This window comes from Gadus morhua, chromosome 13 (assembly GCF_902167405.1).
Source record: "Gadus morhua chromosome 13, gadMor3.0, whole genome shotgun sequence".
Taxonomy (NCBI): domain Eukaryota; kingdom Metazoa; phylum Chordata; class Actinopteri; order Gadiformes; family Gadidae; genus Gadus; species Gadus morhua.
This window is the reverse complement of record NC_044060.1, coordinates 12630475-12656952: the sequence shown is the minus strand read 5'-3', so window position 1 is coordinate 12656952 and position 26478 is coordinate 12630475. Positions and strand designations below refer to the sequence as shown.

The window sequence follows — 26478 nt, the reverse complement described above, 5'->3', positions numbered from 1 at the left end:
CTTTCATCATTCATTCCAATAGCTGCTCATTTTGCATTTCATATCAAATCTGATCCCTTTACTACTTTCATAAACTAAAACTGTGTGTGTGTGTGTGTGTGTGTGTGTGTGTGTGTGTGTGTGTGTGTGTGTGTGTGTGTGTGTGTGTGTGTGTGTGTGTGTGTGTGTGTGTGTGTGTGTGTGTGTGTGTGTGTGTTTTTGGCTTCTCCAGGCTCTCTCTCCCCATGCCTCTGGCCCTCTCCTCTCTCTCTCTCTGGGACTGCCGAGGAGGGGGGGGGGGGTTGATTGATCACTTCATTTGTTCCTGTGGGGGTGGGTGGTTGGATGGGTAGTGGTGGTTGAGTAGATGAGTTATCCTCTTACTCTCCGAGGAGGGGGATAAAAGGGTGTTTTCTCCTCTCTTCCGGAGCAGCACGCCGGGATCCCTCGGCGCACTGCCTCCTCTGAATGGTGACAAATGATCTCCATCTAGTTTAACAGCATTAGGGGGATCATTAGTGAGAGCAGGGTGCCCGCTCTTGTTTTGAAAAGCCTGCTTTAATGTCACCGGCTTTGAGTTTTTTTGTGGTTGAACTGTGCCGATTTTTAACTGAGCCTCGTCGGAGTATAGTTGGGCCGTGCTGGGAGGGCTTCGGTACCGTTGTTTGTGGATGGACGCAAGAAGCTAAGTTTCCATAACAGCAAGGGAAAGGAGGCTTGGAGTGTTGTTGTCTCCCTCTTCCTGATTTAGTGCTTTGTACATGACGTGCACATTGCTAGTGGCTCCACAAGTGACTCCATGGAAGTCTTCTGGAGGAGAGCCGAAGATGGGTGTATTTTGCTCACAAATCTCTGCTGACTTTCAGGGCACCGCACAAACGGTGGGTTGTCAGGTGTGGACAGCAGACCCCTCCCTTGGCTCCAGTCCTGCTTCTCCTCCACAGATCCTTCGAGATTTACAGTACAGCTGTCCTCCCCGAGATCCCCCCAACACACTCACACATGCACCCACCCACACACATACTCTCCTCAATCTTAAAAAACCCTCCAATGACTCCTCTTAGAAAAAATAACATACATCCAATCCGTGGGCATCCAGTGAACAGAGGTGAAGAAGGGACTGCATTGTGCCCGCATCACCTCTCTGCCCCTCTGCCAGGAACCACCCCACCACCACCCCGGCCCGCCCGCACACCCCTGCTCCCTCGACGCCTCTCTCCCTCTCTTCCTGTATTTAGTTGACGTCTGCCTGGCCAGGACATAATGGGAGGGGAAACTGGGCTCCAGCGCCAGCCATTTTGGGGCTAAGGTTGGTTTAAGGCATGGCATCCAGAGACCCATTACAAGGTCACAGTCGGCTGGGGTTGATTTAGGACCCCCACAGCTCGCTGAAGGTATATTAGTTAGACTGGCAGTGCGCTGCGGACGGAGTAGCCCGGCTGGAAAGCGGTGGAGCAGATGTTTCCATAGACTGCGGTGCATGCGGCGAAGACCTAATGGAATGATTGACGACTTCTAAAGGGATGAGAGATGCAAAGTCTAAGTTCAACGATGAATCTGAGAGGACCATCTTAATTTCCCTGTGAGTACACTTGCATTGTTAGGAAAAAGAGCAGCTACCTTCTGGCAGTTAACCGTTTTTGACCCCTAGCTCTTTCTGAGCTGCCTCGATTGGAAGATACAAAACACTGTACGTAAACCTCGACCAGGACCTGCATGAGCTCTCTCTCATGCAGTAACTGCAGTAGCTGATTCAGGGATGGATCCACCATTGAGCTCCTAGGGTTTAGGCCAAGGGAGCACGGGGTCAGACAGGATCCTGACTCCAACATGGCTTCAACCTTTAATCCAAATGCCAATTATGGAGGAACTGTAAATCCTGCTGATGGGCCACTATGCATTGAGCTGCTCTGCACTTCCTTACTTGCTGGATTTAGTTCTCATGTGTGTGGGTAGGGCCTAGGGATGGGGCTTTTGGAGAAAATAGCTCATTGGTCTCCACTGGCTGCATTGGTCCCTTTTATTTTTCATCTTCTGTCTGTTGGTCCTCTTATCTTCTACCCCACCTCTCTGTCTCTATCTCTGTCTCTGTCTCTGTCTCTCTCTCTCTGTCTCTTTCTGTCTTTGTTTCGCTCCCTCACTTACTTTATCAGAGAGGGGAGTAGACTTTTTCAATCAGAAAGCTACTTAATGTGTTTGCTGTGTCTGCTACATACACACACACATACGCACACGCACACACACTGAAACACACACACACACATACACACACACACACCCTTAGGACTGCTGTCATCTTCTTCACAGTGTGTGAAGAAAATTCCCCTTCAGATATCCCACAGGGCGACAGGCCAGCAGTGAGTAAAGTGTTCCTTTTTCAATTCACCTCCTGATTGGTGCTAGGCTGTGATTGACAGGAAGGTGTTTTGGCTGATTCGGGGGCGGTTCCAGCTTAGGGGTTGTCAAGCTGGCATTTTGACACTTTTGCTCTGAGCGACCAAACACATCGGTGACATGTTGGTGGGGTTCAAACGGGGTGTTGAAGTGTGTTGACAATGGGGATGGAACGGAATGTTGAAATTTAGGGGGCGGTTATGCATGGCGTGCTGCACACATGTGCAGCTTAGTTTGTGTGTGTGTGTGTGGGGGTGTTGTATCAGACACTTTGTCTGTGTCTGCATCTAAATATATTCAGTACACTTGTACATGCAGTTTTTGTCCTCGTCACCTTTCTGAATCTGTTTCCTACAGTCAATGGTTTTCGGACGGTGACTTCTAGACCAGCATGAAACAAATCTTCAGGGGCGATTGTGTTTTGTTTAGTTTGCCTGGGTGCTGCATGGTCGAACATCCAAGAGTGTGAGCTACAGGCGGCCTTATCTCTGGTGGAGATAAGACTCCAGAGGAGAGAGATACGAGTGCGGAGGATGTGTGTGTGTGTGTGTGTGTGTGTGTGTGTGTGTGTGTGTGTGTGTGTGTGTGTGTGTGTGTGTGTGTGTGTGTGTGTGTGTGTGTGTGTGAGTGAGTGAGTGAGTGAGTGAGTGAGTGAGTGAGTGAGTGAGTGAGTGAGTGAGTGAGTGAGTGAGTGAGTGAGTGAGTGAGTGAGCGAGAGCTGTCGTCCCAGCTGTTGTGATTTAAGTCGACTGACTCCATACAAATCCGCCAGCATCTCACAGCTGTTTGACATTACCCCGTCACCCCACACAGCACCCACCCTCCGCTCCACCCTCAATCTCCATTTATTTTTAACCCAGGAGCCTATATCAGGCTATAAGGGCGGATGGAAGGGTGCCAAGATCTAATCCATTACCTCGATAATCTCCATGGAAGAGGTGTTGTTTGTGTAAAGTGAGTCTGTCTGTCTACAGATCATCTGGTCACATTGTACAGCTCAGGGTATGGACGTGTTTCCTTTCCAAGCAGTGACATCCACATTCCGTCAGAAGGGCCTTTGTAGGGGCCTGTGTGCCACAGGGCCCGGTGTGATGAGCTCAAGTACAAGAGCTCCGGGTTTCTCTTCTCTGTCCCCGGTGTATATAGTGCTGACTTGACGGCGCTTGTTGACACTGTGTGTGTGTCTAAATTGGCCAGTGAATTCCACACCGACGTGCTGCTGTTGCTCTTTGTGGCACTCCTGTGTGAGAGCCCCACGGCTAAAGAATGGGCGAAAGTCTAAATGGGCTTTAGGACCACAACATCAGGGCCTACCAGCTTCCACTCTGCTTCTATAACTGCTGTGGGCTGTGGTCCCTTCCTGTCGCCTAGGCAGGTCCCTGGTTCCTGTGCATCTGGCCTGTTGTGTGCAGCACTCATTCAGCGACTACACCCACAGGGAAGGTGCAGTCTGTGACAGGGGGCTGAGTATTACGGAAAAAATCTGCAAGTGACCAATTAGGGAACTCAACCGTGGAATTATAAGAGCAGATAGATAAATAATGGATAGCAGAGCAGCCCAACAAGAGCCTTCAGCCGGACTATGCATGGACACGGTCCTACCCAGCATCTCTTGTGGTGCGGAACCAGGAGATACTCTGCTCAGCATGCATTGGATTCAGAGGAGGAAGAGAGCATGCCAGGTGTTGTGGAGGTCTTCCAACAGCCCCCCCCCCCTTCTCCCCTTAGCCCCAGAGAGATGCCCCACACCTCCTGCTGTTCAGAAGTCTATTTTCTGCGCCTGCACTGTGAACGGATCAATGTTCAGTGGGCCCAGCTCCCCGAGATGGGGGCCCGCCACCTTAGAGAGCGCGCTAGGATGCATCCCATTGATTTCAGTCCTCCATGATGTTGTGTCGGCCTCTCTTTGTAATTGTGTCCATAATTGTGCCAATTATTCTCTTTCTATTGGTCGCAGCGTGGAGGCCCACAATTCAAGGTGGTTTTGCTGCCTTGTTTCTTTAATGTTGCACCACTCCCTACCACAGCAGTCGATATCAGTTTGGATGCATCATTAACAATAATCAGCTGGGCACCCGAATACCGCTGACAATTCAAAAGCCATTATGCATCTTAATGCGGACGAGGCAGCTGATTGAAGCTGAGGCCCTTTGAAGGTCATTGCAATCACATTGAAATGCATCAGCGCTGGCTGCATTTAAATAAAACCTTTTTGAAATCGCCGTCTTTTGTGTACCCGGCCTTTTAATTAGCGGTGCCTTTTGATGCACACTCTATCTCTCACACACATAGACACACACAAAGAGACACACAGCCACACATACGCACCTACACATACACACACTACAAAAAAAGAAAGTCTGCCAGTCCAAACAGGCTTCCGACCCAGCTCTGCACAGTCAAGCTCCAGATAAAATGAGCCATGAGGGAGAGAGAGAGCACTCAACTGTGGGCCCGTCCATCATAACACGAGAGTCTACTTCCACTATCTCCTCTAATAGATAGTGATGGGAGGGGGGGGGTCCGGGGGGGTGTGAGAGATGGAGGGGCTGTACAGACAGATATAGAGTGACTTGGGAATAGCAGGGAGCAGAGGATGAACACAGAAAGAGAAAGAGAGGGGAGGCAGGAGGAGAGGGGGGAGGTAGGGGTGAGAGAGGAAGATGGAGAGAGGACGAGAAAAAAAAAGTAAAGAATTGGGTCAAAGGATGGTAAGAGGACAGAAGATCTGTAAAGCCAAGGGGAAAAAATGAGCTATGAAAAGGAGGGGAAAAGCGAAATGCCTTTCAGATGTAACTAGAGAGAAGTACGGAGAATGTTCTCGGCATGTGTCAACCGAATCAGCCGTCATTGTCTGTTGTCATATACACTGGCAGCTAGGCTAACCAGCGGAGCATTCCTCTGGCCACAAATCTAACCGCTCTTCTCATTTTCTGCTCTTTGCCCTTCTCCCCGCTCTATTAGGTTACACCGATTAAATACATTACCATGAAATGAATTGCCATTCCAGGTTTGGGCCTACTACCCATAGCTGGGGTTGACATGTCCAAACCAGCACAGGACATTTTGTATACATCATCCTCTTCATAATTCAATAACACCATAACCCAATTTTTTGTTCTTTTTTAAGGAAGCATAGTGAATGTGCAATGACACACAGTCACACACAGACACACACACACACACACACACACACACACACACACACACACACACACACACACACACACACACACACACACACACACAGTCGCACTGTCACATAATCCCAGATGTACTCTTCAGCCTAATCAGTCATCGCAGGAGGCTCAGGTGCTTCTCTTTAGCCTCCTCCTGACGTCGCTTGATGGGGAAAGTGGCTCCTTCAGAGATATTCATTTAGCTAAGAACCGGGCTGTCTCGTCCCGTCCTCCCCTCCGTCAGACATGAAAAGATGGATTGGACTTTCATTGGAGACGGAGAGGCCTCTGATCTGTCCCGCTTGCGCTCATTAGGAAATGAGCCCTGCAGCTGAGCCAGGGTGTTAGCGACAAGCTAATTAGATTTAGTGCCATGCCATGTTCCTCTCCCCCTCCTCCTCCTGCTCCCCCTCCTCCTCGCCCACTTTTCCATCGCGCTCCCCATGGGACTCCTGAACGACTGCGGAAAAGTTTTTCGCCATGGAAAAACTTTTGGGTTCAGTGGAAATTGCTATGATTTTGATGCATCTGTTGTGGCACCTCACAAAGTGAAGTATTTTTAACTACACAGCTACCGGAGGAAGTGCTGCAAGTTGACGACCCTGATAAAGAACAATCATGAACGAGATTAAAGTCAAAGTTGCTATTAGAGTTTGTGTTTCCATGTGGTTAGTTCACTTGCGTGTCAGATCTATTTATACATAGCTTTTTTTGATCATTCATGACGTTTTTGTGTGTGTGTGTGTGTGTGTGTGTGTGTGTGTGTGTGTGTGTGTGTGTGTGTGTGTGTGTGTGTGTGTGTGTGTGTGTGTGTGTGTGTGTGTGTGTGTGTGTGTGTGCCTACATGTGGTTGAGTTTATGTGTGATTTGTCATGTACGGGTGAATGTGTGTGTGCTTCCGTTGTGGGTGCTGCTGTTATTCAGGGTGTCAGCAGAGCACCTTGGCTGCCAGAGTTACCTCCTAGGGTCAGGTGGGGACGGTGTCCTCTGGGGTGGTCACCCTGATCCCGGTAAGCCTGCGTGGCAGGGGCAGGATTAGAGAGCGATGGGAGGCCTAACGCCAACCATTGACTGTTATCTTGCAGGTTATGAGGTCGCCCGTGTTTGAATTGCTGTGGCTTTTCTCTTTGATTCGTTGCTGTAATTGTTTGTTGCTATGATATTGAGCTGATTGCTTAATGGCCAAAATGTTGTGTGTATTTTTCTCTTTGAGGGGGTTAAAGGGTGAGGGCAGTTTCATGTTGATAGTAAGTGCAATTAAATCCATTTGAAAGGGTTAGTCGGGTTTTTAATGTAGCTCCTATTTCCCGCAGCAATGTACATGACTGCGGCGTCACGCAGGGTAATTACATGCTTTGGGCACTTTGGTTGGCATTCCGAGTTAGTTACCCTTGTTGCCTAGGAGCTTTTCTCGGGTTGCCAAGGAAACCTACGCAGAAAAGTCTGACTTATTCTCAGCCCTCCTTTTATCTCTCATTTATAATGTCAAGCTGCCACAAATCCATGACTTAGTCGGTAGGGGGGGGGGGGGGGGGGGGGGATGCTGTGCTGCTGCTTCCAGCCGGTGCTGTGGGGTAGACAAAAACTTTAATTAGGCTGAATGCCGTCCATATGGGGGAAAGCAGGTAAGACTTTCCACTTATTTGGTCCACATACACACCCATCCACACGCGTGTGAACACGGCACACACACACACACACACACACACACACTCATGAACACACACACTAAAACACACACACACACACACGCACATGCACATGTTTCACTCACCCAGACACTCAAACACATACACATGCGTGTGTGCCCGTCTACAATTTCACAAACAGCGCACAGGCACACACACACACATACAAACAATGGTTTCTGCATCATTAGTTCTCCATCCCAGCTCCTCCCAACTGCCAGGTGATGTCCAGTGAAAACAGGTGATCAAAAACAGGTGATCTCTCTCTCCCTCCCCCGCGTCGACCAGAGGGGCTTCGGTCTAGCAGCCGATGCTCCATTGGTGCCCATGCTGGCAGAAGAGCAAGAGAGCAAGAAGGACATTCAACCATTCACTTGCATGCGTGTGCATCTGCCTGTGTGTACGCGTGGCAGAAGAGAAAGAGACGCAAGAGAAAGAAGTGAATAGGAAAGGGAGACGGAGATGGATATCGGAGAGATCGAGCGATGAGGAGGAGGAGGAGGAGGAGGAGGACGGAAGGAATGCAGGAGTTAATGAGGCCGCAGGGGTCAGTGTGGCGAGGGATGTGCAGGATTACAGAGCGTTGATTAAATCCAGTGTGAGGGAGTTGGGAGGAAGGTTAACGAGAGGTAAAGTGACTCAGGGAAACGCTGCGTTGGTCGTCTTATGCAAAGCAAGGGGAAGTTTGTTGCAAGACGCGTGGGGGAAGAGAAGGCGTCTGAGAGCACAACCGGTGGAGATGTAAAGTGTAGAGGGAGAGAGAATTGTAATGAGCACGCTGCAGCTGTGAGGGCATGTGAGGGCGGGACAAGGTTGGAAAGAGAGCGAGAGGGATGGAGGTTCTTCGGGGAATAATGAATGATACCATAATGAAGTCTGTGTGTGCGTGCTCCTCTCTCTGTCTCTTTCTCTCTCGCTGTCTAGCGTGCGCCTGCAACCTTGGCACTGCCACAAAGCTATCATACACACGCACGCACACATGCACGCACACACACATGCATGTGCACACCTTAATAATTCTTGCATACACATTTACAAACAGAAAGGTTACTGTGTCGTACTGTCACATTTTGCAGTGGGAACATCCACACATTCCTGTATAGGACTCTCTAGGGATATATTTGTTTAGTTTGTTTCATCCTGTTCCACCGAACAACAACAACAACAACAGCCCACACACACACACACAAACAAGAATGCTTGTGCAAGATTCTGTCTAGCCTCTGTTAGAATGCAACATGTGCACACAAATGTGCTCACCCATGTCAAATATAATTGGATAGAAAAGGTTATTGTGACATTTTGAGAATCTAATGAATAACTATATAATATTTGGGTATAAAGTTATAAATGAAGGTTCATTTACACAGTCGCGACTTTAAAACAGCAACACTGATTTATGTTCTTGGCATAATGTTACCTTTAATTCTTAGTGTACAGCCAAAGACAACACAGAGATGTGTTTTCCTGTTCCTTAATGCAGGAGTAAGTCTTGGGAGTGGTACTCTTTGTAAAACAAGATATTGTTCAGTGAGACAACGCCTGTACTGTGCCAGAAGCTGTGGTTGCGCGCGCACACACACACACACACACACACACACACACACACACACACACACACACACACACACACACACACACACACACACACACACAGAGACGGAACGGATAAATTGCAAATAGCATCTCCATGATAAACCGATGTTGCAGTCCCGTGGCTTCTGTCCACGCACGCACACACTGACACTCAAGCAGATGTTTGCCCGCTGGTTGTCAGGGGCGCCTACACAACACGTCTTTTGTCTATAAGACAGACAATGGCTCAAGTTTATGTGACACATTGAGACGTGATGCGGTTGTGTGTGTGTGTGTGTTTGTGTGTGTGTGTGTGTGTGTTGGGGCAGGGAGAGGTCTTATGCTTTGAGGTATTTGCATGTACTTGCCTGTGTTTGCAAATGTTCATATCTATGTCTACTTGCTGGTGGGTGTGTGTGTGTGTGTGTGTGTGTGTGTGTGTGTGTGTGTGTGTGTGTGTGTGTGTGTGTGTGTGTGTGTGTGTGTGTGTGTGTGTGTGTGTGTGTGCTCACCTTTCAACATAGTGCAGTTGCAGTCCCACAGGGGAAAGGATCCATCAGCAGGGGATTAAGGGTTGTCTCACCTATACGGAGGGGAGGGAGGGGAGGAGAGGAGGGAGGGAGGAGGGAGAGTGAAGGGAGGTCCGAGATTGAGAGGAAATGAAGTGAGCACAGAGTTGAGATAGATAATTAAACATTGGGGTTCAAACAAAGGCGAGGACCGTCTCGCTCATCGTCTACAGAGCCACAGAGGTGCGAGAGTGCGCAGGGCCAGGGCCAAGCCACAGGGAGAGACAGCCTGGGTGGAAACTCTATCCACCACTGTCAATCACTCAGGGAGGTCTGTAGCCAGACTGGAATCAAGGAGTGTTTAGATGAGGGTGTGTGTATGTGGGTGTGCACATTAGTTTGTTAAATTGGTTCCTGTCTTCCAGAAAGATGCATGTGTCTGCATGTATTCGTGCAAATATCGATGTGTGTGTGTCAATGTTTGAGTGTGTGTGTGCGTACACGTGTCTTTGTGTGTGCTGCTAATGATTTGAAGGTGCGGTGTGTCTGTTTTGGGCTTGGTGTCAGCACATCGTTAATGTGTTGGAGAGGATCGGCTCTGGACAACCGAACAAAAGGTTTCTTGTGTTCCTCGTCTCTCCTCGCTCTCTCTCTCTCTCGCTCTCGTTGTCTTCTTCTCTTTCCTCCCTCCGTCGTCATAGTTGCATTCCAAAATTATTTTCACATTAAATCCCCATCTCTGCTCCTCCACACCGCGTGGGAATGCGTCATCGTCCTCCACTCTGCGTCGCCTTGTGTGTCCCGTTGTTGGATAATGGGTACAGCTGAATCTTCTTTTTTTGATAATAATTCCATTAGGCAGTGATACTTTTGAAATCGCTGAGGTTTTAGGACATATTTCTCAAGGAACAATATGACTGCGTTCGCCACTTCCTGTGGGGGCATCCGATGCGTTGGGTTGTGTGTGCGGGTAAGGCCTTCCTTTGTGCATTATCCCCTCAGTAACTCACTCCTTCTGTACTGCAGAGGTCCGCACAGTTAACCACTGTATACCATTTTCATGTTTTCTGTGTGAATAAGTATGTTGTTATACTCGTTTGGCATATGGGGCATGCTAATACATGTGTATGGAAGGTACGGTGGACGGCAAGATTGCCATCAGAAGTGCTTTGCCCTGGATGTTTGCTTTAGCCTGGGTTTTCTGCTTAGTTGCTGATTTCCACAGATTCCCCTCTCTGCACACTGGAGCTACGGATGAGGTGGAGAAGTCCTTCAGTAAATCGGACAGGAATGATCCCCTCCCTTTCTTTATAAACGTGGAATGACGGGTACTAAACCGTCAAGAATTGATGTTTCACCAAAGAGACGACACACACATATCTATACACATGCATGGATTATAGTGTGGATGTATTGCCATCAGATTGAGTAAGTAGGGCAGTGGAGAAGGACGTTCTGTCTTCTAACTACACTCTGGATGATGTGGATGACTTCTTATGACGCTTTCATTATCTACGTATACATAACACACACTGGCACCAACCGACCCACACACACTCGGAGCTAGAGCATGTTCTCAGGGTTAAAGGTCAGCAGGGTTTTGGCTACGTGTGTGTGTGTGTGTGTGTGTGTGTGTGTGTGTGTGTGTGTGTGTGTGTGTGTGTGTGTGTGTGTGTGTGTGTGTGTGTGTGTGTGTGTGTGTGTGTGTGTGTGTGTGTGTGTGTTTGTTCTCTGTATGTGTGTGTGATGTGGTGTACTCCACTCCGTGTTCAGCACAGAGAACCGACCGCCAGAAAACACAGTGTTTCAGGCTGGGTCCATTCCAACAGAGTCATCTTTCCGTGACACCAGCCTACACACAGTTTCTTGGCATCCACAGACAACTCTTGCCTTTGCTGTGGTGTGTACTGGTGTTGAAAGGTCTCTGCTCTTCCCGAAAGTCTGCTTGTTGGCAATCTACCTGTCCGGGTGTTTTTTCGCTTTTGACTTCACTCCTTCTATCTTTCGTTCATTTGTTGTTTTGTTCCGTTGTTCTTACTTTTGTTCTTAAATCTCTCTCCCTCTTTTTCTCCTTTTTTCAATCTTTGGCTCAGCTAACTCCTTCCTTCTTTCTCTCTCTGGCTCTCTTGCTCTCTCTCTCGCTCTCTTGCCTTTTCTCTCGCTCTCTTACTCTCTCTGACTCTCTGGCTCGCTTGCTCCCAGGGTTCTGAAGAAGTCATTCCATGCGGTCCATGATCCGCGTCTCCTCTCAGATCCACACTGAAGCCACACACACACACACACACACACACACACACACACACACACACACACACACACACACACACACACACACACACACACACACACACACACACACACACACACACACACACACACAGGGAATGCAGTTAAAATCAGTTGTCCAATAGACCAATGAATGTCTGTGAATTTAACGCTACACAAAGTGAATAGTGTTGAATTTGTTTTCCACATATCAGTAAACCTAAAAATAAGCAGTGGTTGATACAGTGGGAAAGAAATGAGCAGTTCAGAGTGAGGCTGAGCAGGAGAGCGACAGACAGTGAACGAGAGAGGGAGCGAAAGAGAGTAAGAATAGGAGAGAGATTCCCCCACACTCCTGGTACAGCAATTAGCCATTGGTCTATTATTTGGAGCCCTGGACAGACTCAGAAACACTTTAATTTATCTGGCATTTACTTCAGTTTCTCCTGCCTGTTAAGAATACTTAGTCATCTCCCTAAGTAGCACATTAGGAGACTTCGGCAGTAAAGCTAGCTTGTGTGTATTTGTGTGTGTGTGGTGTCCGTTTCTCTGTCTGTTTTTGTGTGTGTGTGTGTGTGTGTGTGTGTGTGTGTGTGTGTGTTGTGTGTTGTGTGTGTGTGAGGAACCCCAGTGAAGCGTGTAACAATAATAAGCAGGCCGGAGACGTGTCTTATCACCAGCTTCCCAGCCCTGGTCAGACCTTAATTAGCTCATAAATGCTTAGCACAGACCCCCAGGGCTACAGTACCACAGGACCAGACCTACACACACACACACACACACACACACACACACACACACACACACACACACACACACACACACACACACACACACACACACACACACACACACACACACACACACACACACACACACAGCAAACATTAACACATGGCCAACACACATGCCATGACTTTACATCTCTTTATCACTAGGCCACACACACACTTTTAAGTCATTTGAACTTTCAAATTCATCTCCTGCTACTAATTAGGAATCCCCCTATTTGTGTCTTAATATATTCATGCACATGTCTGAGGCCTGTGTGTGTGTGCGAGTGATTTTGTGTGAGTGTGAATGTGTGTCTTCTGCCCGTCTTCCTGGCTGCCCGTGTGTGTGTGTGTGTGTGTGTGTGTGTGTGTGTGTGTGTGTGTGTGTGTGTGTGTGTGTGTGTGTGTGTGTGTGTGTGTGTGTGTGTGTGTGTGTGCAGTGTATGTGTATGTGTATCCTTGTTCCTCCCCAGTGGAGTTGAGGACAGAGGAGGGAAGCTGTCGGTGCCGCTCCATCCTCCTCCCAGAAGTGAGGGACAGGCCTCACCGCCCACAGGCAGCTCACGTGCAACGCAGCGCTCCACCTCCAGGCTGGGCTGCAGCCAGAACCCCCAGGAGAGGCTGCATTGTGCTGAAACACGTCCACATACTCCCCCTATAGAGCCGATAGGGCGGGCGGCCTTCTTAACCTCTGTTTGTCCCCCTTTTCTGAGGACAGCGGCACCATAAGAATGTTCCCACGGGCCCCTCTCGAAGAACACACATTTATTAGATAAGAAGATCCCGGTCTGCGGTGTGGGAGCCATCGTATCTCCACACAGACACCAGATATCCGCTGATGTCCCCTGATAAGGCTGACTCTGTCTCCTGAAGTCACAACTCTCACTCGCTCTCTTTCTCCCTCATGTGTGTTTACCTCTCTCTGCCTAATCCTTCTCTGAGTCGCAGCAAGATCTGTGCCATACTCACTGCAAATAAACACACACACACACACACACAGACACAGACACACACACACACACAACAAATAGAAGCATTCACGCAAAGTGCGTGCGTGTGTTTGCGTGTGAATGGAAGAAGTTGACATTGAGGCGTGAAAGCGAAGGAAAAAGTTACTGCATTTTACACAAACACACACACACACACACATAATTCCACACACACACACATTCACACACAAACACACACACTCCAAGACCCCAATCAGAAGTATAAATGAGGCCATACTGTTTTACCAAGGTCCATGTGAGTTTTGAAAGTGGCTTTCTCCTGCCTGTGACGCACACACACATGCAGCCCCCAGCCACCTTGGCAGTGTCTGTCTGCGTCCGCGTTGTAAAACAACACGTTAAGGTGGGCGCCTGGCCTGTCGAACGGCAGGGTTCTTTGAAGCTGGACAATGACCTCTAACTTGTTTCTTCTCTCTCTCTCTCACACACACACACACACACACACACACACACACACACACACACACACACACACACACACACACACACACACACACACACACACACACACACACACACACACAGTAACAAGAAAATAAGGTGAACATGCAGTATTTTGTCACTGCATGTTCAGAAGCTGAAGCTTGGTTCAGACACTGTTATAGTGGCAATGTTTCTATGAAGCAAATAAAACACATTTCTATCACTAACTTTTCTCTCTGACCAAACGCTTTTACTAGAAAAAGAAAAACCTGTTAAGAGCTGACTAAATATTAGCCCATTTCTGAGCCGAACATAGAGTTGAATATGGACCGTGGCCTTCCACATTTTGCTACTCTTTTGTGTAAACATTTCTCTATTTCACAAATTATCGGCTGAAAGTTTACAAAGTCATGCCTGCTTTAGAAAGGTGTTGAGACCTTCTAAAATTATCCATGTCTATTAAACTCATCGCCTGGCTCTCTCTGGAAAGGCCAGGAAATAGCACTTTGTTCACACTTTCTTATGGCTGAAGGCCAACACTTCATGTGTGCTTACATGCATACTATACTCTATACTCTGTTTATAAGAAATGATTAGTAAAGAACACCAAACCATTGACAGAGTGACAAGCTGTTTAGTGATGTGATAACAGTGAACACCTGCCCTCAAAGTGTTGGATCTCTCTTCTTGCAGGTTGACAGATCATATAGAAAGCAGTATGCGCTTTCTCTCTCTCTCTCTCTCTCTCTCTCTCTCTCTCTCTCTCTCTCTCTCGTTAGTGCAAGCCTCCAAAATAAGATATTTTTGGATTATTGTAATCATTAACATTTCAGATTGTTGTAATCATTATAATGATTACAATAATGATTATCTAATTTACAATATATATCAGCATGATTTGCTCAATGTTACTTGCATTGTGAACCATTTTGCATTATTGCTTCATCGAAATACAGCTATGTTAGCCACACTGCATGACTTCAAGTCTTTTAGTTAAGAGTCTACACTTTGTTCTCCATCTTTTCTCTGTGTCTCTGAAGTGTACTTATCCACTAATGGAAGCCACAAACCCTTCTGAGTTAAAATGCTGACGTCTGCATGGCTCCTGGGCATCAGTGGGGGCGTTTGGTGTGCAGTGGTGGTGGTGGTGGTGGTGGTGGTGGTGGGAGGGGTCTGGTCGTTACAATTTACCTTCCTGAGCACTGATGTCACCGAAGCAGGCAGCCTCCCCCACATGGCACTGCATGTGGTTGACTATCCCCACATGCGTGGAAACACACACACACACACACAAACACACGCACAAACACATAATTATGCATGAACCCCCCACAAAACATGGGGCTAATAGAAAACAGATTCCAATGTTGATAATTAACTGCATATAATAGAGTTAGACGTCCTGGACCCTGGAGTGACCACATAGCTAATTTACCCCCCGAACTGATCACACACACACACACACACACACACACACACACACACACACACACACACACACACACACACACACACACACACACACACACACACACACACACACACACACACACACACAGTCACACAAATCTGAAACATGCATGTGGTGCAGCACATATGCAAATGCAGTAACACAATGATAGGTGAGAAAACATGCATATATAAACATACTCATACACACCCACACACATACCGAGTCACCCATTTTTCTAAATGTTATTTAGCTGTTCCTTTTGCAGTGAAGGGAATACTGTAACGAAAGGATTGGGAAGGTTTGCAGCAGGGTAATACAATACTATGACGCAGAGATTGAATCCACTTTGAGACACAACAGATTACTTTATTCTGGCCTCCAGGCCTGCAAATCAATATATTGAATTAACATGCATGGCTTTCCCATTGACCCCTGGGGTTTTACTGACGGGAAGAAGACAATAGCTTCTCTCATTTGTCGTTAATCCCTGGTTGTGGGTGCTCACCGATGTACTACAGGTGGGTGGTCTTTGGCAATGGAACACATTTCCGTCTTTATTTCGTTCTTTTTTTTTGTTCCCACCTTTTTATCTTTCATTCTTTCTTTTGTTCTTTGTTTCTGGCGTTTTTTATTTGTTCTTTCTTTCTTTCTTTCTTTCTTGTCCGTGTCCATATCCTTTGACATTGAATGAACAATCAGGGTTCTTGAATGTTGGGTTCATCTTATTTCATAACTGAATGCAGACGAGACAATTAAAATGTGTCAAAAGTGATCGTCTTGTTTTCTTCTGGAATACTGTGTAATCATCCACAGATCGTTCGGATCCAGTTTAATGCTTCGTGCCACACATTTGTTCTGCAGAGGTCTCTTTTGCAATATCAAAGAACTTGTTGAAAACTTGTTGAAAGCTGCCCACTTTTCTAAAGGATAAGTGGGCACTTATCCTTTAGCCTTTTTATTCTCATTCTATTCAAGAATTATGTGTTAACTTTATTTATTGATTGCTGCTCTCCCTCCACCCCAGCCCTCCTCTTAGCCTGTTAGCAGTCTGTGCTTCGGTTGCTCCAGTGACTCATTCCATTTTAAAGTGATTTGCTCTTACTATGCATGTCAAAGCACTTTGTAAAGGTTGTTTTTAAAGGGTCTTTATAAATAAAGTGTATTATTATTTTTATTACTTGGATTATAATGCCCATCTCCCCGGTTCTGGTGTGACCCACAAGCAGAGCTTGACCCACACAGAGAGGATTAGATTGTATAATATGCATCCATTAGCGCAGGCCTGGTACCAATTCTAGTGACATGACTTTTCTTTTCTGCATTAACCATGACCCTCAGTGGTTGGTGTTTTTCCAATTGGGAAATAAGAACAATATTTGGCCTGCTTCTATGCGGCAATATTATCTGACGGCTGGGGCCGAGCCTGGAGGGTGAGAGCTGGAGGGTTACAGCCGGTGGAGCACTCCAGTGTCTGACACAGAGCAAACTTCACATAGATTCCTGAACTTCCATTTTTGAAGAATCATTGTGAACCGAATTCTCTCACTCTCGCTCTCTTTCGCTCTCTTTCTCGCTCTCGCTCTCAATATTAACAACAACAAGCCCATTTCCTTTGTGTGTCTGTCCTCTGAGGTTTGGCTCATAAGGACCATAGCGAGGGTGGGCCAACCAAAATGTGGTGTCACTCCAAAGCCTATACACCCAGCGCGTGGCTGGCCTGGCCGGAGGCCCCACCACCATCACCACCTCACTCGGCCTGTTAGCAAGGGGCCCTAGAAAAGCCACTGGACAAGCCAGCCTGCTCCTACTCGGTCGCTGACACTAAACAGAGGGCCGTGAGGTTTACACTGAGGTTAAGACGAAATGGGAGGCTGTCACTGGATGGCTTAAGCCTTGATGTTAGTTAGGCTTATTAAAGCCAGGTTTGGCGGTTTGTGTGTAGCCTATTAGGGTTTACTGCTGCTGCGGGTCACCGGTGGAAATAGGCTGCCTGGTCTATGTGCTGTTTTGCCTTTGTCTTTTATTATCCATCCTTCATCCCCTTAATCTTCAGCCCAACCTATACTCATGGCTCTACCCCATGCCAATAACACCAGTGCATCAATTCTAAATAAACCCCCTCTTTGGTGACTGGCTTGTTGTTTATGTGCCAATGCGCCTGTTTGAAGGCCAATGGTACAGCATGGCTGTACAAGCCAACGGAGCCATTAACCTTTTTGAGCACCAGTCTTTGGGGGGCCGACACAGGATCTCTAAAATGTACCCAGTCGGCCAGCCAGGGAGGTGACACATTTCACCCCTTCACTCTAAAACATTTACAGCCCAGAATGCAGGGAGTGTGAAGGGACTTCCTCCACATGAGCTGACTGGTGGGGCTCATTGTCGTTTTCGGTCAGGGGAAGTTCAATTCTGCCTTGGCTTTCTATGGCTTTTCTGCCCCCCCTAATCTTATAGGTCTATGTGTAATGATATACATCTTTCGCACATCACATGTCCCAAAGTCTCTTTTTCTTTTTGTTCAAATGGATACATTTTCTGACACACACACGCAGACACACACACACACACACACACACACACACACACACACACACACACACACACACACACACACACACACACACACACACACACACACACACACACACACACACACACACACACACACATATACACACACACACACACACACACACACACCTTTTCCAACCTCTGACCATGAGCCTCGTCAATGACCTGAAGCTGAAGTCAGAGCGAGTCGTGAACAACAGGAATAAAATCCCCATCATCAGATTACAGACTTTGCTTGTGGCTCAGTTTCCAGAAATATGTAATAATTTGCACATGGGTGCAAAATGTGTCCCAGATGCGAAGGGGGTTCATGTGTTGTTCAGGCTTTGCCTTTCTCGCATCCCTGCTTTGTCATCAAAAACTGGCAAGCTTATATACATCTTTTATTTCCAGTGTCCCTAGACAGTTTTTATAACCCATTGTTTATGTCGCCATGCTTATCTAATTATTCGACGGATCGGAATTTCCCTCCATATGAATACCATGAATAGTACCCACTCTATGACCCCCCGATATATTGATCCAATAGTATTGGTCGGGAGCATGGAAAGCCTGAGCTGAAGCACTGCTTTGGATTGTTTTTTTACGTGTAATCAATAAGTCGGCCAAGCGGTGCTTGATCCTCTGATCCATCATGAAGGTCCGTGGCCTCTGTGGCCCCTTAAACAGACACACGTCCATCCCCATGCTACTGAATGCACATCAGCTTAGTGGTCAACGCATATCAATGCCAGGTACACTTTGCACTGTGGGCCCATTGATCCATCGCTATCAATGCCATGCTGACCTCTAGGGTAAGAGGGGTGGCTGGGGGTTACCCTGCGCCCATATGGGGCCTCAGAAGAAGCGTATGCTGAGATTCTAGGCTAATTATGAGCCGGTTATTGTGCTAGGCTAGCGTCAGGCCAGGACAGATTGTGTCAGCGTGTGAGATTGATCACGCCAAATGGGAATTTCTAGGATCCTGTTTGTGGAAGAGAGGTATGGGCTGAATGATGGGCTGAGATACAAATCTAAAGGTCTTGAATCTATAGGTCAGATGGAAAGATTGTGTGACTGTATGGGCATGTAAGTGGAAGATGGATGGAGTGTTTGTGTGTGTGTGTATGTGTCTGTGTGTATGCCGTTGCATACATTCTTTTCAAACTACTTGAGCAATTAGACAAATCTATAGGTCAGATCGAAAGATTGCCAGCATGTTTTGACATGTGGCTTGTTTGTAGATTGATGAATGATATGTCATGATACTGTGTGGAATTGTGTATGTACGTGGTGCTGTGAGCCTCCTTTTCTTTTCACACTACTTTGAGCCCTTGTTCCGTTTATTGATGTCAGTCATTGCATTGATTCCAACTCTCTCTCTCTCTCTCTCTCTCTCTCTCTCTCTCTCTCTCTCTCTCTCTCTCTCTCTCTCTCTCTCTCTCTCTCTCTCTCTCTCTCTCTCTCTCTCTCTCTCTCTCTCTCTCTCTCTTCTCTCTCCCCCCTTGAATCCACCATTGAGAGTTAGCAGCTTACCCAGCGGTGTGCCACAGGGGTGGGATGACAGACTGTATATGATTCATTCTGACGCCAGTGTCAAGTCTTTGGCAGGCGCACACACACTTTCTCTCAGACACACACACACACACCTCTGTTTGGTCACTGTCCTGGCTACAGGAAGACGAGAGCAAGCCGTGAACACATTTTTAGCTACTGCTCGCTGCTGTGATGAGATTAGACACAGAGGATACAAGAGTCTCTCAGATTAGCATGTCATTCTTACCTCCGCATGGGGTTGAGGGTGGGGGTGAGGGTGGCATGGAATGCGAGGGTGGGCCTGTTCGGTCTTAGAAGGCTAAGGACTGTATTGTTTACATTCTGTGACGCTACCTTTTGTCCTTTCTCCAAAACATCTCTCAGTGTTTCAATTAGGATGCAAGTGTAACACATGTTCCTGTGGCAGGATAGTGCAGCAGTTAGTGTCAGCCAAAGGCATCTTGGGTCGAACCCCGAGGTTTGCCGTCGGTTCGGATAAAAGCATCTGCTGAAAATTACTTGATAGTAAATCTTAAAAAGGGATAGATGTGGAACATAGCAAATGAGTCATAAATATAATGTCATGGTCTAGTTCAGCCTGCCAACAAGTATCCACAATGTTTTGGTGGGCAGTCATAAGCATCAATTATGATTGTATATCATGTCAAAGTGTCAAGCAGACAGGTTCGCAGTCTGACTGTGGAACACATTTTGGAAGAAGGGAAATTATGTTTGGGTTGGGCTATTGAAGTCCATTGGCGTGTCTATGGCTCTGGATACCTGTGGTTTTGCCTAGCCACACATGGAAGGGGGTGCTGCTCTTATACCAACAGTTAATAACTCCTCCTTACCACCACTCTTAGTAGTATAGTATAATGTCATTGGCCTTTTATATGCATGCAACCAACTTTAGTGAAGGCTTAATACACCTATATCCATGTTATACCGTAAACATATGTGACACATTCATTTTGTGTGTGAGGTTCTTTCTGAAGTCTAGTTGTTATTTGACCCCCCCCCCCCGCCCCTTAGCTCTCAAAAAGACACACACACACACTCATTGCGAACTGTAAATGAAGTGTAGGTCTAAAGGGGAAGGATAAGAAGACTTGAGTATCAATGGAGCCACTGTTTTAGCGACTGAGTATGTGTGCTTGACTGCATGCATGCGTGTAGGCGTGTGTATGTGCTTGCATGCGTGTGCATGTGTCAACATAAAGCCTGCTTTGACGAACCCCCAACAGCGGTATCATCAACGGTATTGTCAGGGCATAACCCGCGCCTTATTCCTTAAAGCCGGTCTGTGTGTGTTTGTGTGTGCAGGCGTAAAGCATGCGCGCGTATCAGTGTGAGAGAGGCCTGAACTCAGGTTTCACTTGAATGTGGAAGACCCCGGGGGGTCTTTGGGAACTTCCATGCCTGAGGTGTGCAGCCTCGGCCAGGCTACACAGAGGTCCATCTGTGGCCCAAGAGAACCAGGCAAGCGCCAGGAGCCTGTGGGGTAGACAAATGTGCTGCGAAAAAAAAAAAAACAACCTAAAGGCCGGAGTGTGAAATAAATGAAGAGGGAAGGAGGACAGATTTTTGTAAGGACCCCGCTCCTCCTCCCCCCTCCTCCTCCTCCCATTCCCTCCTCCTCCCTTGCATACGGAAGCTCCCTCGCTCACAAACACTCCTTTCAGATGCTCAGACACACGCCTCACACACAGCGGTTCACAGTTCAAATAAACAGCCGTGCTAGCCTAGCAGGCCGGCTGGCTCTGCTGTAAACAGCAGCGTGTCTGGGTCATTAGCTCTTCTCAGGGCGCTGCTCTGACTGCCTGCTAATGGGCCACACTCTAAATAAGTACAAGAGGAGTGGGGAGAGGGAGTGGGAGGGCTGCCAGCCGGGTTAGAGGGCAGCCGACCCTGGATGGGGAGAGGGACCGGCGATCAGGTGAACAGGTGGATGAGGGGAGGGGGAAGGGAGATCTGGTTGAGTTCCACCTCGAACTGGCGTGTTTTTCTTTTGCCAAACATTCTTGCACAAGCCTAATTTCAGAAACAACATTGCGAGGCCAAAATGGGTCGGTCTGCCAGTTTGGTTATCTTGCCGATGGAAAATAGAGGTGCCTTTCCAAAGACCCATCGGGCTCAGTCGAAAACAATTTGTCAGAATGTATTTGCGTGCATGCGTCTCCGCGTGTCAGCGTCTCGATTGCCAGGCATCGGCCGTCAGTCGCTGGGACCGATTCCCGCCCTGGACTCTCCCGTCTGTTCTCGTACATGTCTGAAGTGCCCCACCTCGGAACGTAACTGCCAGCATGCCACAGCACTCCGGTCAATACTGCTTTGTCTTTATTGTCCTCGACCTGCAGTGATCAGGCCCACAGTCAGCCAGTCACGTCTCAGGGAAGGACACACACACACACACACACACACACACACACACACACACACACACACACACACACACACACACACACACACACACACACACACACACTAATCTATAGCTTCTATGGACCCTGTAGGCCCTGTGTCGAGAAATCCTGCGGTTCCTATAATGAATAGAGAGAGGGAGAGAGAGTGTGTCTGGCTATCATCAGTTGCAGTTGGTGGGAGGAAACACAGTAACGAGGTGAAATGGAAGATATACTGTATATATATCCAGAGGTTTTCTTCTTGGCCTTGATTGTTGCGATGGAATATTGACAAATGGATGAGATGCTCTCTGGGAAAATCTTGTTCCATGTGTGGCAATTTATGAACTGGTCTCTGCGTTGAATCCTGCGTATTGCAAATGAAAATGTGTTTTTTTATCAGTAGTTATTGTTTGTTTGGTTGTATCTTAGTTTTTTTCTTGCATGGCTTGATAAAGATTATGCTTTTCCTTGTTGCATTTTCCTGTGCCAAACGACCAAATAAATGTTTTTTCTTTGTCTATAAACACAGTAGCCCTATACTGTACAATGGATCTCTTAATGAAATGATAAATCCAGCAGGTAAAAACAGGGTCGTTGTTTATTATCATGATTCCAATAAAACAACACCAGTAAATCTGGGTTATCTCTCTTCCATCTTAAGTTGTACTAATGATTTCGGAGCCTTTGTCTTCAGGATTTTTTTTACCTTTCTTTATTTTTTATCTTTATCTCTTCCACTCTAACCAGAGACTGAAGTCGAGTAATCCTTTTGGTCTACTTGGTCTACTCTCCACCCTGGCAGATCCCCAGGTCCATGGACTGCTGTGTGTGTGTGTGTGTGTGTGTGTGTGTGTGTGTGTGTGTGTGTGTGTGTGTGTGTGTGTGTGTGTGTGTGTGTGTGTGTGTGTGTGTGTGTGTGTGTGTGTGTGTGTGTGTGTGTTGGCATGGGGGGGGGGGGGGGGTGTGTAGATGTGTAGAGCTGCCTATAGTATCATCGATATGTGTGTTGTATTCCATCGCTGCTCAGGTTCCCATGTCTGAGCTTGTGCTTGTTGGGCCCGTGTGAGGTGCCAGCCTTCATGTTAAGTATGCTACACAATGCTTCTTCATAGAGACTTGTATACAAGCCTAGAAGATATTTTGCTTAATACTGAACCGTTTGCACACTTGCTACCACCTAAAGTAAATATTTGAACATGGCATGGCGGCGAGTTTCAGACAGTTTATTATGGGTAACGCTTGGACTTCATCATCACAGGAGAGCTTCAGTGAATGTTAAGTGGTCGCCTTGGCCAACACAGTGTAGCAAACAGACCGTGTCAAACAAAGATGTCCTTTTTTAGATACAACGCTCTCTTCTTATCCCTCTCTTGGTTCTGCTACAGCTTCCCCATTACTTCATAGCTGAATCATGACTCACGATCAATTCATCTTCATGTTCAGAACCCTGTGGTTCTGCTGAACAGCAACGCAAGACTGACACTCAGTCTCTTCCCAGAGTGAGGTAGGTCTCTCTCTCCAGAAACTCTCCAAATCAAATTCAGCATGTTTCACTCCTTCTAACAACCCAACAGATCACTCTGTACACGCTTACCTTGTGATCTCCTTCATAATAGAAGCCATTGTGTTGCTCTAGGCTTTACACCGTCCTAACAATCGGAGGTGGTATTATGTTTCATCTCTGTGGCTGCTGTCCAGTGCGTCAGCGATCAAGCTCAAAAGGATGCAGGGATCAATTATTTATAGAACATCTGCTTGGTCAACCACACAACAAGTGGGAACATATGGACCAAAGGGCAATGTGATCATTCCCTCCAAGAGACTGAGGACCGCACCACATACAATAAACCGTGGCTCTGTTTGGAAGTATGGATGTCATGTGGATGAATGACGTGAAGATCTCTTGTTAATAAAGAGTGGGACTTAAATATAAAGAGAAAAGGATAAAGTGTGTGAGAGAGAGAGAGTGTGAGAGTGTGTGAGAGAGAGAGAGAGAGAGAGAGATAGAGAGAGAGAGAGATAGGCACTGACGCCCACCGTGATGCTCATCATCTTGGTCATCATGACTGGGAGGATGTGAGGCAGATCAGTGGAGGCTGAATGAGAGTTGAGTCAGTGAAGGACGGCTGTGGGCTGTGGGAGGTTTGGTCGGTGGGTGGTTCATTCATGGAGCAGCGATGTCTATCTGCGTCAAATATGCGGGGGGGGGGGGGTTCACTGCAGGAGGAACTGAAGACATACATGCTCTCGGAACGTTTCCTTCAAGAGAGATTTCCAGGCACCGATTGCAAAGCGAGATAGATCTGAAAGTGAATTTGTATCACAGATCGTTGTCTGCGCACACATGGGAACAATAATTCCCGAGCACTACATTACCATTGCATCTTGCTCATCATCCTCTGATGGAAGAATGTTTCTCTCTCCTGCTGCTCTCCCTTCTTCTCTTAAACAACAGAAGATGATCTGATCTTTGAATCACAACCCGCATTGACAGCGAGGGGCTGGGAACCGGTGCTTTCCGCACGGTACATCGGCATGGAAACGATGCTTCACGGCCCTGGAGACCCCCTGTTTAGGGCAGAGATGGATGGACTGATGGATAGGTGGAGGGGCGGTGGTGGAGGGATGATCCAGAGGAGAGGGGAGGGCGGAGTGCCTTTCTCCTTGTGTAAGTGGGCCACTATGGGCAGAAATAGCACCGTCAACCCCTGGGAGGACTTATTCCACAAGGTCACCCTTTGGCTCTTGGCTAAGTGTCTCTCTGTCTGTCTGTGTGTTTGTCGGTCTGTCTGTGTGTCTCTCTATCTGTCTGCCTGCTCTCTTTATTTGTGTCTCAGATATTCTATCGGTATGTCCGTCCTCCTCCCCCTCTCTCTCTCTCCGGGGGTTAATGGTTTGCATAGCGCTGTTCATCCACAAGGCAGAGACTAACGGTATGTATGAAGCGGAGTGAAAATAGCCCTAACGAGCCCTCCAAGCTAATTACAATTGAACCAGACACACTGGACCTTTTCCCCCAGCTTTTTGTCGCCTCCGGACGAATACAATGTCACCCCTTTAGCCCCGTAACGAATAAATCCAGTTAACGTGAACGCTGAGGGAATAATAGCCACTTATCTAAAGGGAACACCAGTAGGGTAGAGGGGCTCTGGAGTGAGGGACCCAGTGTTCCCCAGCATATCCTCATGTTACACTCCACCAGAGAGCAGGCAGGGGTTGGCCCGTTGGCAATCACACTAGCCCATAACTCCGGAATCCAATTCAAACAATTCAGTCTGGGGTGGGAGCGGTGGGGGATGGAAGCTAGTTCCAACATTAGTTTGATCAGCCTTGTCCTTGGCTGCTTTATCTCAGTCAGACAGAATGGGGGTAGTTCCCCTATCCTCCATGCTGCCTGTTAGGGGCAAGAAGGGGAAAAAAGTGCTTGCTCTCTCTCACTCTTGCTTTTTCTCTCTCTTTCTTCCTGTCTCTCGCTCTTTCCCTCCTTCTCCTGCTCTCTTCCTCCCTCTCCCCCAGCGAGTCTGTGTTGGATCTCAGCTGTTGCGGGGAGTCCCAGCTGCCCCGTGTGTTGACTCTAGAGTGATAGTCATCAGCATTTGCCACATGCAGGAGAGAGAGAGATTGAGAGGTAGTTTTTGAAAATACAGCTTAGAAAACAGAAGGGGAGGGTTACATGGAGACGTGTGGGATACACCTTATTAAACCCACGCGATTGATTTAACAGATGGGTTTTTCTTGGACTATCTCTGAGATTATAAATCAGTTTCTTCTTTGCGTGATAATATCATTCCCAAGCGCTGCAATTTTCCTGCATATTTCAGATTAGACACGGGCGGCTGTGAATCACGTAAGCAGAACATCTCTCATTCCCGGTGCCTTGATGGACAATAAAGGCCCGATATGCTCTTACATGCTTGGGAAGGGAGTAACCCGGTTTGGCTCACTTGGCTAAAATTACCCTGCAGAGGCTGGCGGTGCATGCCAAGGGTTCTGTCCAGTGCTATCTGTGGTATGTCCCCCAACATGGCCTCTGTTTATGTTCTGGCTGTGCCCTGGCTTTCCAAATGGAAGCGCCACAGCAAGCCTGGGACCAGTTCATTGGGGGATAGGTCTTTTGGGTGTGGAGGGGGGGGGGGGGGGGGGGGGGGGGCATTGGCCGTACCCCATTGGCCGTACCCCAAAACAAGTGGACCACGTCCTGTAGTTACGGCTAAACGCTGGGCGCTTGTCACTTAGAGGTTCTGGTTAGAAAGCCTTGCAGGTAGGCCCTAAGTATACAGCCTGAGCAGTAATTGATAGCCTGGGGTATTGTTGAAGGTAATTATACACTCTGGTGTGTAAATGCCTCAGTGTAGTGCAAGTCATCCGTACACGTGTGAGGGCGCTCCTCAGGCCAGAAAGGGCTGTTTTCAAACACACACACACACACACACACACACACACACACACACACACACACACACACACACACTCAATACACACAAAACACAATGCACACCACACACACAAACCTACACCCACTTACGCACCCACACACACACACACACACACACACACACACACACACACACACACACACACACACACACACACACACACACACACACACACACACACACACACACACAAACACACACAAAAAAAAGCCATGTTAATATTATTATTAAGTATTCCATACATGAAGTAGTTTCATTGAATATATGGGGGAAATTACTAAAATTGACTTTGTGTCTGAAGGT

General features: G+C 47.5%; 1 protein-coding gene across 1 annotated transcript in view; it reads left to right on the top strand.

Moving 5' to 3' along the window:
- prickle2b (prickle homolog 2b) overlaps positions 1-26478 on the top strand; it is a 70700-nt gene that overhangs the window by 25816 nt on the left and 18406 nt on the right. The gene's annotated exons all lie outside the window — the stretch shown is intronic.